The following is a 20393-nucleotide window of genomic DNA, read 5'->3' on the forward strand; positions in this document are numbered from 1 at the left end:
AAAAAAAATTTTGTAATTTTTTCTTTTTAAAAAAAATAAAATTAAATCATTATTGAATAATATAAACGGCCTCGCTTAACAGATACCTAACGAATTCTGTTAAGTGGTAGTAAAATCTATATTTGGTGACTTTTGGAGGTAGCAAAATAAAATAAAATTTTAGATATGCAGTAAACGTCAAAACAGGGTAATTGGGTGACATTAAAACTCAAAATTTTCATAAGAAAAGAGTTGAAATCAATTTTAATTTGTTATTCCTTGTTCATTTATATATATATATATATATATATATATATATATATATATATATATATATATATATATATATTCCCCCTTATCTAATGTAACATCATAAACAAAGGAAGTGGCTTATTTAGTGATACAAATTCTTAAATGGACCTGGTTCACACTAATTTATTGTGGACCACTAACATTAGAGAAAGTATGGTTGTTTTATTAATAAAAAAAAAAGGGTCACTATAATTTAAAAAAAGGTCACTATGTTGAAATAAAAATTATTTTGGTAATATATAGGCCTAAGTGGTTATTTTTTTAATGAAATATTTTATATACGGATCAATATGAATAATAAAGGTCACTATGTTAAAATTAGGTAATAACGTCGTATTTCAAGTTCACAATATTATTAAACGTTGTAGTAGTTTTAATAAAGGTTACTATGTTAAAAATAAAGTTACTATGTTAAAAATAAGGGTCACTATGTTCAATATAATGTAAGTTACGTGTGTATCGACCTCGGGTCCACAATAATATTATTGTGGACCAAAACTAGGGTTGTTTTATTAATAAAAAAAAAGTCACTATGATTAAATGAAGGTCACTATGTTGAAAATAAAAGTCATTTTGGTAATATATAGACTATAAGAGGTATTAAAGTAAAGTGGAGAAGTGCTTTAAGTGATAGATGCAAAATGAAAACTCTTCTCATCATACTTTATAGACAAAACCAACTCTTATTCCGTTACTCGGTCATACTTACAAAGACACAAACACACTAATATAATTTCCATGTCAAAAAAGCCAACATGAATTTGATGGATTGTGCAATTAATGTGGTGAAACTGTGCAAGTAGTGGAAGAGTCACGGTTTACTTTAAGATTTTAGAAATTAAATTCTGAAAAAAACAAATGTTTTTATTTATAAAAAAAAAACATTTTTAATATACAAATTCTTTTATTATGTTTTTGGTGTTTAGAGAGCCACAAGGGCGGGGGTGAGAATCAATCCCAGGATCTCATGAAATCGGGAGGGAAGCTCTAACCACTTGAGCTACTTTAAAATTCTTTTACTATGTGGCTTGTCATATCATGCACACCGTGTGACCAACCATCATGGAGGTTACTTTGTTAGTGTTATTGGAATTACTCAATCGATGTTACAGGGCTTATTTCGTCAATGTTATAGGGGTTACTTTATTAGTGTTTTACGAGTTACTCAATTAATGTTATACTTCCTCCGTTTCTTTTTAGTTGACATGTTCTTTTAGTCACGTTTGCCAATACACAACTTCAATCGTTAATATCTTTAATTACCAAAAAGCAAAAATTATAAAAAGTTGATATTTTGAAAATGTATTCCACGACAAATCTAACAAGACACCACATGATTATATTTTTCATTACTTATAAAACACAAAACATGGTCAAAGAGAGTTGTGTGAATAGTGCTAAAGTCAAAATGTGTTAACTAAAAAAAACCAAAAAAACGGAGGTAGTAGGAGTTTTTATTTTTTATTTTTTACATGTGATCATATGGTGTGATCAGCCACATACAAACACATTGTTTTTAATAAGTTTGACCAATAACAATATATAAATATAAAAAATAGGATAATAAAAATTAACTATAGTGGTAGTTACTGTAAGAACTACTATTGTATGTCAACCAGGTCAAGCTAACATGAGACAACAACATTAAGCTTTAATTATCCAATAGGCCAGAAATAATGAAGGTTATGACAATTCAACAAGCTAAGGTTATGACAATTCAACAAGTTAACATGAGACAAGAACATTAAGACTTTATTGAGCTATAATTTTAAAAGTCAAGGTTATGACAATTCAACAAGTACAAATTCTTAAATGGACCTGGTTCACACTAATTTATTGTGAACCACTAACATTGGAGAAAGTATGGTTGTTTTATTAATAAAAAAAAAGGTCACTATAATTTAAAAAAAGGTCACTATGTTGAAATAAAAATCATTTTGGTAATATATAGGTCTAAGTGGTTATTTTTTTAGTGAAATATTTTATATACTGATCAATATGAATAATAAAGGCCACTATGTTAAAATTAGGGTAATAACGTCGTATTTCAAGTTCACAATATTATTAAACGTTGTAGTAGTTTTAATAAAGGTTACTATGTTAAAAATAAGGGTCACTATGTTCAATATAATGTAAGTTACGTGTGTATCGACCTCGGGTCCACAATAATATTATTGTGGACCAAAACTAGGGTTGTTTTATTAATAAAAAAAAAAAAAGTCACTATGATTAAATGAAAGTCACTATGTTGAAAATAAAAGTCATTTTGGTAATATATAGACTATAAGAGGTTAATTTTTTTAATGAAATATTTTATAAGGTCAATATAAATAATAAAGGTCACTATGTTAAAATTAGGATCATAACGTCGGACTTCAAGTTCACAATAGTATTTAACGTAATACAACTTTTAATAGAGGTTACTATGTTAAAAATAAGGTTATTATGTTAAAAATAAGGATTATTATGTTCAATATAATGTCAGTTGTGTGTGTATAAAACTCTGGTTCACAATAATATTATTGTGAACAAGGTCCACGCAAGTATCTCTGATTTAGTGAAATGTTGATATTTATATTTGGTAAGAAAAGGAAAATAGTCTTAAAAATTATTGGTATTGTAAGGGTAAAGGATAATAAGATGGACAGAATTTTCTTTCCACGAAAAGAATTGGAAAAAAAAACAATGGCACGGAAAGTAGGTTGATTAAAAAAAAAGAACAAAACAAAAAAAATATAAAAATTGTAAAGACTTTATAAGTAGGATAGTAAAAAATGAAAAATACATACAAATCAAGCATAATATAGAAGGAGAAAAATATATTGAATTTTACAGTCTTTACATACGTAAAAAAAAAAAATTAAAGATGATTTTTTAATTGTTTTTTTTTTTTTTTTTTTTTTTTTTTTTTTTTATTTTATTTTTAAAAGAGAACTATATAAATAAAGAAGCAATATTACAACCTAAGAAGGCTAAAAAAGAAAAGCAGAAAAACAACAAAACAAAAGGACAACCTTGTGGAAGCATGCTAAAAACACACCTAAACCAAGCCCTGTGGAGGGCCTTCCACTTACCATTGGAGGACAATCAAAGGAACCGAAAATACCTGAAAAGTCTTCCAGCAAACCTATTATTGCAGAGCTTGGTCAACCAAGAGAATCGTACCACAACAAAGATGTGAACCAAGAGATGAAGCCAAACTAACTGAAATATTCGAGATGGAGAGAGAGCACCGAGTAAGCCCAGTAAAGAGACCTGAAATTGGCCTTGGAATTGACACAGAAGAACCTTCAAGATGATAGTAGCGGAGAGACCAAAAAACCGGGAATTAATTGCACCTTGTTGCTGAAAAAAGGACCTTTGATACCATTCCACTCCTAGGGCACGAAAAGCAAAGCAGCATCCTAAGAGTGTGGGACCAAACCCAATAGAGTTTTGTACTTTAACAACTCCACAGTGAGAAACCTTGCATCCAAATGCAGATTCTCTTTTTTCTACTCTACCAACAGAGAGTGTAAGAAAATGGAAGACTTTGCTTACCCCAAAAATTGCTTAATTTGTGGCCATTGTGGCTGGGTTATGACAGATGGGAATGTGTGTCGTGCTGAAGAGTTCATGCTTCTTTGGGTTATTAAGTCTGACCTGAGGCCTAGATCTTTATTAAAATGTTATACTAGAACTTCTAAACAACTAAACAAGTAACATATCTACGTAGTATCTCCGTTATTGAAATTATATGCTAAAGTAGTATCTCCGTTATATATTAGTTGTAACTTTGGGTAATATTTGTGAGAGATAAAATATTTCACAATTGCAATTAATATGTAACGGAGGTAATATAAAAAAGAAGAAAAAAAAATCATCTTGATTGAGCATTTGAGCGTGTGATTTGTAATGTTGAATTATATCATGATGTTTTCACTAAATCATATAGGTCTCGGCCCATGATTTGACAAGAATAATTGACTGCCTATTTCATGCATGTAATTTTCTTGTGTTATTTTGTTAGAGTTAAGTCAAAGCCATGTATTCGGACTCTATACAACTCTTTTTTTTTTTTTTTTTTTTTTTTTTTTAATATTTATTTATTTAGAGTTAAGTCAAAGTCAAAGCCATTTATTTATTTATTTTGTACATGGATGAGCATATGCATGTCCCGACTTGAGGGTAAAATCAGGAAATTCTAAGTAAAACAATCTCATTTACATGTTAAAATCAAACTTGGCAACTGAATGAGCTAAAACATTGCAGTCCCTTCTAACATGATAAATAGCTAAAGCAAAAAACAAATTGCTATGTAAAAAAAAACACTTCCTCTAATGCATTAATGCGTAGTAGATAACATGTCGAAACCAGGATTTTATGGGTGTTGGGTCACCGTCAACCATCGACAGCTTATTTTCTCCAAAATCTAAACCCTAAAGCAGAAGGTTAACTATTGCAAGGCACAATTCAAGATAACTTAATTGAGCATTCCCAATTACAAGACTACTAGTTGCATAATATTGTTTTGTAGCCTCTTGGTCAAAAATTGTCAAACTCCTACAAATTTTGGTATTTCGTATACCCAGATGAAATTTCTTGTTATGATTGACAAAATACAACATTAGGATTAATGTGTAGATCTAAATTGCAAAAAATCACAACCAAATTTGACTAACAAAATTACAAATACTCTGACAAGACTTGGTTAATCAAAGAAGCATCCCTTAGTACCCTTGTAATGCTTCCCATAGTAGTATTGCATAAGATAATTTAAAGGAATAATTTAAATTAGTTATTTAATGTATTTAATAAAATGCTTGTATATACAAAATCAAATGTTAAAAAATAAAATAAAATAAAATAAAAATAAAGTGTTTGGTATGGGACTTGATCCCACGCCATCTTAGTAAGAAATGTCACTTAAAACTTCCAACCACTAAACCATAGAGAAGCATAAATTATATGGTACCTTTCAATTTTTTTTTAGCCTAAACTTCCTGAGTTATGTGATCTAGTATGAACAACGCTGGGTCCGCCGCCACTGCATATAATGATATAACTATGTAAAAATATAGTTTATTTTTTATTACTTGATTATTTGTGGTTTCTTAAAAGTAAAAGATCCTATAATATTCTCATGGTTGATGTTAGCTTAGAATTTACAAGATTAGTATTAAATTAAGAGCAAATGCGTGTGTGCAATATTATAAAAACCTATTAGACTTTTTTTTTTTTTTTTTTTTTTTTTTTTTTTTTTTTTTTTTTTTTTTTTTTGATAGAAACGATAGCCATGAAACCTAATGCACTATAAAATCCTAAATTCAAGATATTAGTATTTATGGCTTAACTTGCTCAGAAATTAAGACCAATTTCTAGGCTTACTGGACCAGTGTAGAAATAGGCCATTTCTCAACCAAATGCAAATACAAGTGGTTTATGCGGTAAGCCTGGCCCATTGTAAGAGCCCATGAATAAGCTCAATAGTCGGTAGCAAGTAGTCGTTAAGACTACTCGTGTGCCAGCAGTCTTTGATTTGTTAAAAGCCATCAGATTTAACTTTCACAAATTTATTCAACGATCCTTTTCCTAATGTACAAACGTAAGATGATGAACTTGCTACTCCCTTTTCTGTTTTTTTTTTAAAAACAAATAAATCAATTCATTAATCAAAAGTCATACGACATTTAAAAATGAAATCTATATCAACAAATACATAAAATTGAATCAAATAAGGGTTTCCTTCATCAAAGTTACGATTGTTGAATAGATCTTGCCCTATGGTACATCTCTCACACACATCGCTGGAATATACAGTTTTTACAGAGATACGGTCTAACTATTTGTTGTAGCCGTAATGTTGATTTTCATCTTATTCACTTGAACGCCTTTGAAGATTTGACCGTTGCGATCCCTCACAACTCTTTACTAACGAACTGATAATAGGGTAGAATATGATTACTTTTTTCATAAACCCTAACACACTGGAAAAACCTTAAACAAAAGCAAACAACCAAACTAACAAAAACTAATGACTCCGCCATAGGGAGACACTCCATCATAGGAAGACGAATGGATATCTATACTACTTGTGCAGATTTATTGAAAACTATGCAAGACTAAAAAAAATTAAAGAAAAAGGGGAATTAGTCTAATTTCCGAAGAAATTAGGCTATTCCAGCCTAAACGACAAGAATTTGGAGAAACCCTAGAAAAGAGAAGGAGAGAAGAGGAGAGGCGAGAGAATAGAGAAGAGTTGTCTATCAGTCAATTAATAAAGCGTGTATAACGGATTATATAGTTTATAAAGGATATTTATTAGGAAGTTAAAATTGTTGGAAAAACACCTGAAGAAATCAAATACAATAAAGAATTAACTCACTTTCCTGAACCAAAAAAAATCTATGCTCTTTCAGCTGATGTGCTGTAGTTTGGGACCAAATGGTACATATATCCTAGTGATCAACGGCCCCAAGATTTACACAACAACTTCAATAATCCGTGTATTCGAACTCGAATGTTGCAATTTTTCAAAAACTGTTCAAATCTCAAAGGGCGGTTTTGTGTTTATGTGTAGGGTTTTTAATCATCAATATATCGTCTTTTAATTTGGGGCTTAGAAGTAATATTAGGGCGTGTTCAGCTCTAGCATTTAGGTAGCTTTTGAGTAGTTGTTAGCTTTGTGACTTGGTCAAAACGTTACTTGATAGAAAAAATTAGGCATTTTCAATTCGGTAAGGTAGTGGTGAAAGTAGCTTTTAGTGTTTAGAATAGCTTTTTTCAAAAGTTAAAACTCGTTTGAATTGCCATGAGATTTTTTTTTACTTTTTTTTTTTGTGTGAAAATTTGGTGTAGAATTTTTATACTACATTTTAGGAAATAATCCAATTTCTTTTTTTCTATCCTTCAAATTTGATGATACACACACACACACTTAACTCATGCCTTTTTTTTTAACAGATACTTATCTCATTCCTAACGTTAAAAATGTGGGTTAAGGTTTTGCTGGAGTTTTTCTGAACATAAGGTGGGTGAGTAAAGGTGGGCATCGTGCCGTATCTGGCTGTGCCTGGGGGTGGCTTGTGCTGGGCCGTGTCTGCTTCCTGGCGGACCATGCCGTTCCACGCAAATCTTAGGCATACCCCAGCCCACGACACAACCCACGTGCCTGGCGGTAAGGGTGTTAAAAAAAACCCGACCCGATTGTCCCGACCCGATTTTCCGATGACCCAGTAAATACCTGATGGGAGTTTTCGGAGAAAAAACTATTTTTCGGGTCGGGTACCCGACCCGGGAAAACTGCCTTCTATCCGGGTCGGGACATGGGTAGCATTTTTTCATAATCGGATACCCGATAACACGAATTAAATTTTTTTTTTTAAAAAAAAATTCGCCCTCAAACTACTCCTCACTTCCTCAGACCTCAAAGCCCAACCTCCTTTCACGAACTAGGGTTCTCAATCTCCCCTCTCTCTCTCCTCCGCTCCCTCTCTTCCTCTCTCTCTCTCTTCCTGCAAATCGAAGCAACAACAACCCCAACAAATCAAAGACAATTCTCTCTCTTCGTCTCCCTTCATCTTTGTCCCTGTCCCTCTCCTTTGTGTCTCTCTTTCTCCGTTCCCATCTCTCTCTCTCTCTCTCTGCGTCCAGCAAATCGAAGCAACAACAACAACAACAACAACAACAATTATTCTTAGCAAATCGAAGCAACTTTGTGGCAGGTGCGGTGATGTGCTTGCTTCGGTAAGGTGCGGTGACTTCTCGTGCTCATATCACAAGATTACAAGTTTCCAATATATTAATGGAATATACTTGTTAATTAGGGATGAATTTGTTTACCCAATTTAATCTGGGTTTTAGTATTTTACAATTCAATTAGTAGTAAATTAATTTTCATTGTGTTTGGATTAGTATACTCAATTATTCATCAATAGATTTGATATTGTTGGGGTTGTATAACTTATTATTATTTAATTATACTGACAAGAAACTATGTTTACCCGAGCCTATATTAAAAAAATTTGTTCACGACCCACACTTGGGTCGTTGTGCCGTGTCGTGCCGCTGGCGGGCTCGTGCCGGATTTGTGTCAGGCTCGTACCACCCGCGCGCCGGCACGGCTTATGCCCCACCTTTATGGGTGAGCTAGTAAGGGCGCAAGAGGTGGGTAAGAGTGTGCCAGTGCAGCTAGCAAATGTTAATTATGAAGAGAATTTTTTTAGTGTAAGTGCTGAAAAGAGAAAAGAAGTTGTTATAGTGGGTAAGAATGGAATAAGTAGACTTGAGGGTAGTCAGGGGCGAGGAAGTACTAATGAAGGTTTGATATGTATTTGCAAATACATATCAAATCTTAAAATATTAAAAAGTATTGTAAGCACATGGAATGAGAGAAAGGAGGAGAGAGATTAGCAAATGGGACCAATTTTTAAATGTACCACTAAAAGCTTATATAATATCATTGAATATGTAGTGATATTATTTCTATACATAGTTAGTACCACTAAATGAATATACAGTATCATTGAATGAATATATAGTACTACTGAATGTTCAATGATACTATTTGATCATCTTGTGATACTATTAATCACCCAGTGGTACACTTAAATCCAGCACGTGGGGGTGAGGGAAAAGGAGGAGAGAGATGGGTAAATTTCATGCGAAATGTCTCAAATGCCCCTGATATGTATATACAAATATTTATCAAACCTCCCTTTGGAAGGCCTCAGTCAGGGGCTAAGTGAGAATAAAAAAGCTAGTGAAATTGTGGAGGTGGGGTCATCTGGTGCTTAGGGGAAGGTAATGCTTTCACAACAACCTTTGACTTTTAAGGTGGGTGAGGGTGGAAATACTACTAAGGTTGTGGGCAGGACATGGCGATAGATGGCTAAGGAGAAAGAGGGAAATGGTGGGGGTGCTATGGATATATAGATAGGTATAAAATTTTGGGTAAGAGAATTAGAGACTAGGAACGGGATTTAGTGGAGTTAGACTTGTCTCGTAAAAAGGCCGTGACTGATGATGATTTTTTTGGATGGCGTGAGGCGGAGACTGCTGATGAGGAGTCCCACCGAGCCCAAAGAGTATTTTGAGTTTAAACTGTAGAGGGTTAGTGTAGGGAATATTTCAAGCATTATCCCTAGCTTGAATTCCACTGTGATCATATACTAAAGTACGGCGGCGTCCAAAGGGAAGGAAGATAGAGCAAAAGAGTCGCCAACAAGTTTTAGGAACTTGTAAACCGTTCAGAGGGTGAAGGTTACACCCCTTAACGATCCAGGAGATCGTCAACTCCAATAGTTATGGAACCATGACTGGTGGTTCGGGGATGAATGTACATATCCAACCTAAAAGAGATTGAACCTGCCCTAATAATAGGCCTCTACTTTATTCTGATCGTATTCATGTGCGCTTTCTGACTAACATGCAATCAATAGGTTTACCCATAAACCTGTTTGTCTATATTGGTTGAATATTAATGCACAAATAAATCTATTATTGGCAATCACTTGAATTATAATCAAATTAACCCTAAACAAGATTATTAATTATCTTATTAAGCGTGATTACAAGTACCAATTTCCTTTAAACATGCATAAAAGACGTGATCAAGCAATAAAAATAAATATCATATCAACATAATAATAATCATAATAATAATAATCATAAATAATAGTTAAAATCATAATCATCATAATTAAAATAATCATATCAACGCTAAAGCATATAATAGCAAGATCCTGACATGTCACTAAACATCAAAGATCAAATATATAGCCCTAACATGATACTAACATGCTATTAGGAAAGAAAATAGGAAACATCGCAGGAAACACAATTGTTATATTTGATATTAGAAATTATAGTTCTCACCCTAAACATGATACTAGGAAGATCAAAACACCTTAACATGACGCTAGGAATCATAATAACAATCTAGACATGATTTCTATATCATAATATCAATAAAACCATTAAAGCACTTACTTGGATTCCTCGTACCTCTTTCTAATAACAAAATACACGCGTTAGTAACTTCAAGGAAAATGATAAAATAAACAATTAAATTAAATAATTGAAAGAAAGATTAGGGACCAAACCCTTAGAAATATTAAACCTTTCACGTGTAGGGCGAAGGCAACTTCGAATTATGCTAGGTGTGTCTAGTGCTAATGTATGAGGAATTGTGTTTGTAAAAAGCTAGGCTTAGAAAGAGAGAGGGAGAATCAAGAATTTCTTGATGAGAGTTTGTGATTGAAAAAGGGGAGATATGATTTCTATTTATAGAGAAAAAAGAGGGTCGAAGAATAAGAAGAGAATCCGAATTCGAATCGAAATAGAACTCGATGGACAACAGTTTTTGCGGATTTTGTTTTTATCATATCTTTTGATCTAGAGGTCCAAATAAGGCATATAATATGTCATTGGAAATCTCTTAAAATCTAATTTTTATCCCAATTAGAATCAGATTAAAATCTTTTGTAGATAAAAAAATATAGCCGAAATAATAGGACGGTGTCAGTTTTAGATAGAGTTTTGTATCTCATTCATATCTTTTTCGTTATAACTTGGATTTAATATTATAATATATAATTGGAAAGATAATTTCAATATCTATCCAACCATATAAGATTTGGATAAATATTATGAGGCACAAAATTAAAATCTGACTGTCTTTGAACATCTTTAAATTCGAATAGAATTAGGATTTAAGAAAAAGCTAGGAAAGTTTTTATTTAACTCAAATTCTTTAATTTTATCTTTTCAAAAAAGATAATTAAGATCTTTTAGAAACTTACAGAATCTTCTAATTAATCCTAACTAGATGTAAGCCCATGCGATGCACGGTTCTAGTATATCATTCTATTTAATTAAAAATTTTGTATATTTATGAAGATCCTTCATTAGATATATGGATAAAATTCCTAATATCATAAGATAATTTTAATTTTAACACTAAAGTTATCTTTTGTTGTTTTATTTATTTTACGTGAAGCTTGAATTTAAAATTCCAAACCTTATTCACTAATTTGCTTATGTGACAATATAAATTTTTAATTCAAAAAAAGAAATGACAAATCTCATTTTTTATTGATCAAAATAAGTCTTTTGCCTATGCATTTATTTAATATATTCGTTCTGTTTAAAATGTTAGTCTCATTTATAATCGGTTAACTATTAAAAATTATGGGAAATCAGTCATATAAGATTTAGTTTTATTCGTCTTGATGAGTACATTATTAAAATCGAACTTTTATAATATTTGTTAGGGAGGGATTAAAGATACGTAGAATTTTCCATCAAAAATTTGCATCCATATGTGTAAAAAGATATTGCTTAGTTTTTTTTTTATTTAAATTTTAATTATTCTCTATTCGTAAAATTAAACTTTTACAATATTTTCCAGAGAGAGATTAAAGATATTTGCGATTAAAAATTTGCATGTAAAAAAAAAAAAAATTATTACTTAGTTTTTATTTTATTTTTTTTATTTTTAGAAAAGATAATTATTGGTTTTTAAAAGTAATTTAAATTTAATTATTCAATATATGTGTCAAAATTATTAAATCCTATTCGTCACTTTTGCTTAGGTGGCGAGTAAATTTTTTAATTCTAAAATAAATTATTAATCTAATTTTTCATTGGTCAAAATAATATCTTTTCTTATGTGGCGGGCCAAATGCTCCCGAAAAATGCCTACTTTATTTATATATATTAGATTAGTTTAGGAATAGGATTAAAGCTTTGGACCCTCCACATGATCATTGGGCCGTAGGTAAAACCCGGTTTCGACCCAATTTAGTATTTTGGCCATAACTTCCTCATTATTCATCGGAATCGGGCATATAATATATCGTTGGGAAGGTTTGTTCAAGCCTTATCCAACTACACTATTATTGGACCCTTATCATGGACCAAAATAAACTGCAATGCACGTTTTTCATAAATAAGGTAAGAAAAGAAATATTTTCAAAAACAGAAAGAAGAGATATTTTAATAAAAACATCCTCATCACTAGACTTTTCACACTTTCGCTTTGTTCGATAATCAAATGACATGAAAGGTATTTATCACTGGATTTGGTTTTAGGGAGACACAAATGGGTGTCTACAGAAGCCTCCACTTTGACTGAGTTTGGAGAAACGCAAGTTTCGAAAACAAAAGTCAAAGTATCGATAGGGACGGAGAATGACTCAGAACGTTCTGCGCTCCTAAATCATTCTTGTAACGCCAATACCTGCAAACTAGCGTTAGTTAAAACAGATAAAAGAGTTAAGAAACGCATATCTTGCACCGTCGAGCACTCGTCTCTAAACAATAGAGCTTTTTTGGATATGTCCACGCGTCTCTGAACTAAGAGCTTCTTTTTCTTGAATCATAGTGACAACCTTCCCAATCATAGCAAAAGTCGCCGAAGACCACCTCATCACGAATCGCCCTTCTCAAATCTCGGTGACAACCTCCACAATCTTAGCGAATGCCGTCGAAGACCGCCCATCTAGTGCTATCTTCTCAAATATTGGTGACAACCTCCACAATCTTAGCGAATGCCGTCGAAGACCGCCCATCTCGTGCTATCTTCTTAAATCTTGGTGACAACCTCCACAATCTTAGCGAATGTCGTCGAAGACCGCCCATCTCGTGCTATCTTCTCAAATCTTGGTGACAACCTCCACAATCTTAGCGAATGCTGTCTAAAAATAACCTCTCTTTATGTCATCCTCGGTTGTTGCGATAATATTCCGAAGAAAACTACCAAAGACCAACGATTGTCGATCCTTAAAGCTCGCTTGAACTTTGCTTTAGTCGGTGCGTCGGCGCTTCTGCTGCTTGTAAACCAGTATGTCGGCGCTTTGAATTGTGAACCTGTATGTCGGTGCTTCTGAACCAGTATGTCGGTGCCTTTGTGATGAGCCAATGTTTAGGCGCTTTAAGCTAAGTGAGACGATCTTTCGTTAGGGCGATCACTTATTTGCGGTTGTAATCAAATCGACTAATCAATCATGTCAAATTGCTTATAGGGGCTAACTGGCATACCAAGGAACTCGAAATTACTATTTTGAGAGGTTTCGAGCTCTGTCGCTGCTAAAATATCTCTGGCACCGCGATTTTTCTCTGTCGCCAGACGTTGGGATCTAGCGCCAGGCGCTGAAATATATTGCTAGACGCTGGATGTTGTCGTCTGGCGCTGGAGTAGGGTCTTCCTTATTCTGCTTTTTCTGCCGCTGTTGCTCGGTTTCGCTCTGAATTTTGAGCTTGGTCGTTTCCTTTCAACCAAATCCGCTCAAGTCTTTTGTAAATTAAATCTCTTCATCTCTAATTTACCGATCAATGTAACTCCTCTTATCTTGGAGGAATCTCCTGTGTCATATTCGTGGTTTTTTTAAAAAAAATCCGGGAATGTCCCCGCTTGCTAGGATGCACCTGCATTTATATCTTTGACTATAGGAATTTGCCTATCTTTCTTTAGGTTTGACCTAAGGTTTAGTATTGCTTGACTCATTGACTTGACATGACTCAAGGTATAAACTTGACTCGCTGTGATTGACTCGAGGTTGACTCGACTCAAAGTGTTTGACACATGTGTTAGACTCAAATCAAGGTGATATGACACAACATTACTCAATGTGTACATGACTCGTGTGTGCATTGTAATGTGATCGTGCGACTCGAAAATGCAAAAAAGCAAAAAATTTCCGTCATTTTTGTGGAGGGTACTGACTTTCTCCCGAAAAAGAAAGACGCGAAAAAAGAATCGAAGTTTTCGAATGCATGTTGAATGAGCTTAGTCAAATGTTGTCTCTCATAGTACAAAGGATTGTAACATCTTAAACTATCCTAGTTGACTCGATAAGGAAAGTATTTAGGTAACTTAGGCACGGAGGCTAAGCACTTCGTACTTCGATGCAGTGATGATTGATGTTGATATGATAAGGCATGCTTCAACGTTGTATTAAGATTTCATGACAAAGGGTTCCTACAGGAAGTATATTTGGTCATGTATCTGTGCGGTGTGTGAAAGTGACACTAAAGTTAAGCCGCAAAGGCTAAGTGTGTGGAGAAAATATTATTTTTAGAAGAGTCAAATAATGGTGACTCAGGCTAGGTAAGCTAATGATGTAGGGATCAAGCCACCAAGTTTAGCTCTAAGTAGATAGGGATGAGCATAGGAGATCCCTTGATATGACCATGATGTGTGAATGTGAATGTGATTATGAATGCATGTTTATTACGGTCGCACCTCAATGTGAGGTTGCCTACGTATCCGTTAGGAATTAGGACGAACGTAGCTCTAGCTGAGCCTCGCACAAGTGTGTGTATACCTCAAAAAGATCTTTTTAAGGGTTGTAACGTGGTTAGGATAAAGGTTATAGAAGAAGGGGATAAAAGCTCAAGACCCTCGATAAGCCCCCAAGGTGCCCAAAATTCTGAATTGACTTCTTTCTTGGAGTTTACTTCAGGAGCTTTATACCCACTCTAGTCTTCCGTGGATGTGTATCGATGATTTTAATTAAATTTTCTCCCTTTTTGAAAAAATGTGGTGGGAATGATAGGACCACACAACAAATGGATCATTTTAAAGATGCGGCTAGTTTTTTTAGATTCACTATCATTCCTTTTCCGGTATAAGTTCACCTATGATAATGGAAGAGAGAAAGGAAAGAATATCCAATGTTGCCTTGATCGAGCTCTTGCTACGGAAGGTTGGAGGGAAATTTTCCCGGATTCCCATTTTTTTCACTTGGATCGTGATTGGTCGGATCATGCTCCTCTTAAATTATGTCTCCGAAAATGTGATAAAGAAAAGTTGGGTGATAAACCTTTTCGGTTCGAACAAATGTGGCAATTAAATTAGGGGTGTGAAACAGTGGTTGAGAATGCTTGGTTAGGGGGAGTGGATTTGGAGACTAAGTTGATTATGTGTGCTAGTGACCTTTGATAATAGAGTTCGACGAAGTTTGGGGCTGTTTTTCGTGAGCTGAGAAAGAAAAGAAATAAGTTGAAGAAACTTAACAAAAGAGGGCTCACGACTTCCTAGTTGGCTCAATGTCAAAAGTTGGTGCAAAAAATTGCTTGTTTAGTAGCACATGAAGAAGTTTTTTGGAAGAAAAGGTTGCAGGTTTTGTGGCTCTTGAAGGGGGATAAAAGTAGCAAGATTTTTCATCAAAGTGCCTCTAGTAGAAAGCGAAAAAATACAATTCGTAATTCGCTTGATGAGATTGATGATGTCCACGTGGGGGGATGAGGAGGTAGGGACTATTGCGGTGAATTATTTTCGTGGGATTTTTACATCCTCGGACCCTCATATGATTGAACGAGCTTTGCACAATTTCCATGCTCGGATGAATGACGATATGAATGATATTCTAAAAGCGGAATATACATCGGAAGAAGTAAAGTTTGCTCTCAGTAAAATGCATCCGATTAAGGCTCCTAAGTCCTGATGGTATGTGTCTCTTATTATTCCAATCATATTTCCATATCATTGGGCCTTATTTGACTAGTTTTGTGCTTTCTATTCTTTAAGGTGCCACTATTCTAGTTTTTTTTTTTAATAAGACTTACATTGCCCTAATTCCGTAAAAAATAATGTTGATCGTATGGTGGATTTTAGACCTATTTTTCTATGTAATGTGGTCTATAAATTAGTGTCGAAAGTGTTGGCTAATCAACTTAAAGTGTTCCTTGATAAGATTATTGCTGTAAATAAGAGTACGTTTACTCCAGGGAGATTAATTACAAATAATGTTCTTGTTGCTTTTGAGCTTTTCCATCATATGAAAAATAAACTGATTAAGGGTGGGTGAACGACTTTAAAATTGGATATGTTGAAGGCGTATGATAGAATCTAATTGAACTTCTTGGATGTAGTGTTGGAAAAGTTTGGTTTTTCAGTGATATGGTGTGGGTGTGTGATGGATTGTGTTCGTTTGGTGACTTTTTTGGTCTTGATTAATGGGCGTCCAACGGAAGATTGAATTTTCGCCGGGAAGAGGTGTACGACAAGGTGATCCAATTTCACCTTTGAAAGTGCAGCTGGTACTCAAGAAGGGGGGGGGGGGTTGAATTGAGTACAGGGCAGTGTTAAGAATTATTGGATTTTCTTCTCTATTTATGTAAGGGGACCAGGTGATGAACTGGTCCTGCAGCGGAAACAGAAAATTCAATAAATAATCAACACAAAGATTTAACGAGGTTCAGCTCAACTCTGAGCCTACGTCCTCCACTACCCTAATTACTTTTATTAATCAACTCTGAAAAACAAAAGCAATTACAAATGATCACACTCGTGATCCCCACACCTAACTCTAGGTGTCACTTCGCACTTGAACTCACAAGCACTTGCACTCACACTCGTAAATGCTACCCAATCACTAACCTCTTAGTGATTCAATACAAACCCTTTGTTTCCCTCTAAATGCTTCCACTCAAAGCTTACAAGAGATAATTACAAAACAATTCTTACTGTGTGCATAAATAGTTTGTAAGAGATGAACTAACTATTTCCCTTAGAGTGTATTTCGAGCTTTCAAAGATAGAGAAGTTTTTCAGAAAAGCTCACTCGAAATTCTGATCGAGTTTATGCTTTTATAAGGTTGGGAGATGAATTCTTTCGTGATCTTTTCAGATCATAACTTAGGAAAATAGAATATCTTTTATTTTGTAAATAAGAGATATTCTAAGATATTATTCTACTTTCCATAAATGGGTAGAATAATATATTCTAAGTTATATGCGAAATAATTCATCTCCAACTCTGCATAAACTGAATCAATTAGTTTAGTAAATATTCTCTAAGGATAGGAAATATATATTCCAGAAAATATTTACTGAACTAATGTCCAGGTTCACGAAACAAGCTACGAAGCAACTGTTTCCTAACCTGTTAGTGTCCTAGAGATCAGGTCAACTTTTCCTGATCTCTACAACACTAAATATTCTAAGTAAGGGATACAGATAGCTTACGTACAAACATCCATGCACACTTAACATTATAAAGACTACAAAGATCAACTATCCTAATCTGAGAGACTTCATAATCTTCAAGTCTTGACGGCCTTCCTTGATAGAACATTCTGATACATATTTCTTGAATGCTTTGATTCAAAAGGACTTCATATTGCCTCAAGTACTTGGGATAGCTGTTCCTGTTCAAAATGTCAGTTGATATGATATAAAACCAACAAGAACCAGCTAGTCAGCTGTTTGTCATCACTCAAAACCTTAAGTGACTCAACAAATTCCCCCTTTTTGATGATGACAAACACTTTGAAGTTTCCTGCACCTGCACGTTAGTGAGAAACAGCAAAGTAAAGAAAGTTCTAATCTACACTTAAGAAGACAAGACTTTCTACTAGACTTTCTACACAAGGGATATCTTGTGTAAAAGACTTATGACACTGATGACTGACCAGGATAGCCATCTTTATTTAAAAGAAACAACTTGTTTTTGGATTTTTGGAAAAAGACACTGAAACAGTCAGTTAATCTAACTGTTCTCTCTATTTTAACTTGTTTTTGTGGTTATCTGACTCAAGGAAATAAAAGACTTAATCTAATTGTCTAACAAGGCCTTTTCAGAAACTTCAACCTGCTTTTCCCCCTTTTGGCATCATTAAAAAGCATTCAAAAAATAGAATTGCACACCAAAATATCGCAAGTAAGCCAAAAATCAGTAGTTTCAACCACTGATCAATCTCAATGCTGCAGGTTAGCACAAACAGGTTATTCAATCACAGAAAACAGAAAAAGCTTAAAACTGTTCAAGATTACACACCAGAAGGTTAGAAACATAATAGAAACCACACTGCATGAAAAACAGTCTAGCAGTGTGGGGGAACAGCAAATATTATGGCAGTTAATGGAAGGGGAGGGGGAGACTGAAGTTATCATTCATCATCATCTTCATCCTATTCTTCATCCTCTGGGTTGATCTCCTCCTCGAAGTCAGAACCTTCCTCAGCTGTCTTTTCTTCTTCCTTCTTCTCCTTTTCCTCTGTCTCTTCTTCTTCTTCCTCATCAGATTCATTTTCCTCTTCTTCAGAACCTTCTCCTTTTTTTTTAGCATCAGGACCCTTCTCACTGGAGGATTCCTCATCATCCGTCTCAATGATCCTACAGTGTGTAGAGTCAAACTGCATCCCAGACTCTGGGGGCAACAGGTGATCAATCACCCTGCAAATAGTGAGGAATTTCCTGTTGTTCATAAGCTTATCAAGCTTCCTTTCTTCTTCAGCCTGCACTAGACTGGCAGCCAACTTTATGATCCTCTCATCCTGCCTTTCCAACTTGGCAAGAAGCATTGCCACATCCTCAGGAGTGATTTCCTCCTGGTTCCCTGCATCCCTTGGGCTACTTTCTTGACCTACAAAAGTAAGCCTCTTTCCAGAGTAGTCAATCTTCTTCTGAGTGAGTATTTTCTTGGAGAACAACTGAAGACTCACCACCTCACCAGAAAAAGAAAACTTGGGATTCTGCTCCTTGATGATTTTGCAGATAAAAGAACCATAAGGCAGGGAGTTGTGGGATGAAGCATGGCAATACAACATGTGCTCCATCATTAGAGCAGGCAGATTAACCTTAACCTTTTTCAGGATCAGATAGATCAGGACCATGTCCATGATCCTAACAGTACCTCTGCCTTGACCCTTGGGCAGAAAGACCTTCAAACACATGGAGTGCAGAACCAACATAATTGCCTCCCTAAAGTCACTAGGGGAACCAGTTTCTTCCTTCTTTCCAAACAAAAACTGAGTAACCTCCTCAGGTGTTACTCCTCCCTTTAGGGGCCACCCATCACTGCTATATCTACCAAAACCATCTCTAGGTATACCCAGCAACTCAGATAAAACAGACTCAGAAACATGTACAATACTACCAGAAACAGTTGATGCCACAGACATATCAATGTTTTGCTTTAGATTAACAAAGAACTGACGAACAGGACCAACAAAAGCATCATTTAAATCATTAAACAGAGACATCCATCCTTGGAACTCAAGAAGTTCCTTAACTTGACTCAAAGCAGGAATATCAAAATATTCATTCTCAACACCACAACCAGATAACACAGTCCTAGAACTTAAAGAAGTTGCACCAGTACTGGGGTTAACAGGTTGTTTACCTTTAGCAGCCTTGGAGATACGGGAAACAGATGATGTTGCTTTCCTTTTCTCTCCTCTCTTAGGCTCAGATGGTGTAGTCTCCTTCTCTTCTGAGCCCTTAATGACCTTTGAAGCAGCCCTAGTCTGCCTTTTCCTTACAGAGCCAGTAGTAGTACCAGCAACCACCTTGGTCACCACTACATCTAGATCCTCCTCCATCTTCTTGTCCTCCTTCTCCTCATCCAATCCTTCATCAGCCACTTCCTCTAACTGTTTGTCAAGTTTCTTGGCTATCTTTTTAACAGGTTCCCCCTCAGAAGGTGATTTGGGGTTTGAAGAAACGGTTTCAGTTATTTGAGTGAGGGTTTCGATGGATTTCTCTTTTGGGGCCTTTTTGGATTTGGATTTTTGTGGAGAAGGAGTTAAAGTTTTAGTCTTTGATGGTGAGGCAGGTTTTTCCTTCAAGACATTCTCTTTTGAAGAAGTTTGTCTCAAGGGAATGGCCTTGATGGGTTCAGTTTCAGAGGGGTTGATTTCTGGTGTTGCTTGTGAAGGAGTCTGCTCAGAGACGTTCATAAGAACATCCTTGATTGTTTCTTGAGATTTTGAAGAGGGGGAACTAGCCAAACTTGCTTTGGAACCTCCTTTCCTTCCTCCTTTCCTTCCAGTTCCAGCCTTTCTCACCATTGTTGCTTGTCTAAGCTTCGAAGAATTGATCTTGTAGAGAGAGAAGTTGAGAATTTTTGATGAATGATGAATAATCACGGAGCAAGGAAAGGGAAGCAAATATATAGCAAGAGGAATTATAGAGACAATCAGGAATAAAATCAGAGGATCAGAAGATATTTGGAAGTTATTTTAATTTGGAAATAACTTCCATAAATGAACAACTGCCCAAAATTGCAACTGTCAGAACAAATTGCCGTTGGAGGAAAATAACTGCCATATTTTAAAGATTTTAAAATCAAATAAGAATATAAAAAATATTTTCTCACGGTTTAATTTGAAATTAAT

Source organism: Chenopodium album, chromosome 4 (assembly GCF_948465745.1).
Source record: "Chenopodium album chromosome 4, dcCheAlbu1.1, whole genome shotgun sequence".
In the NCBI taxonomy this organism is placed as follows: domain Eukaryota; kingdom Viridiplantae; phylum Streptophyta; class Magnoliopsida; order Caryophyllales; family Amaranthaceae; genus Chenopodium; species Chenopodium album.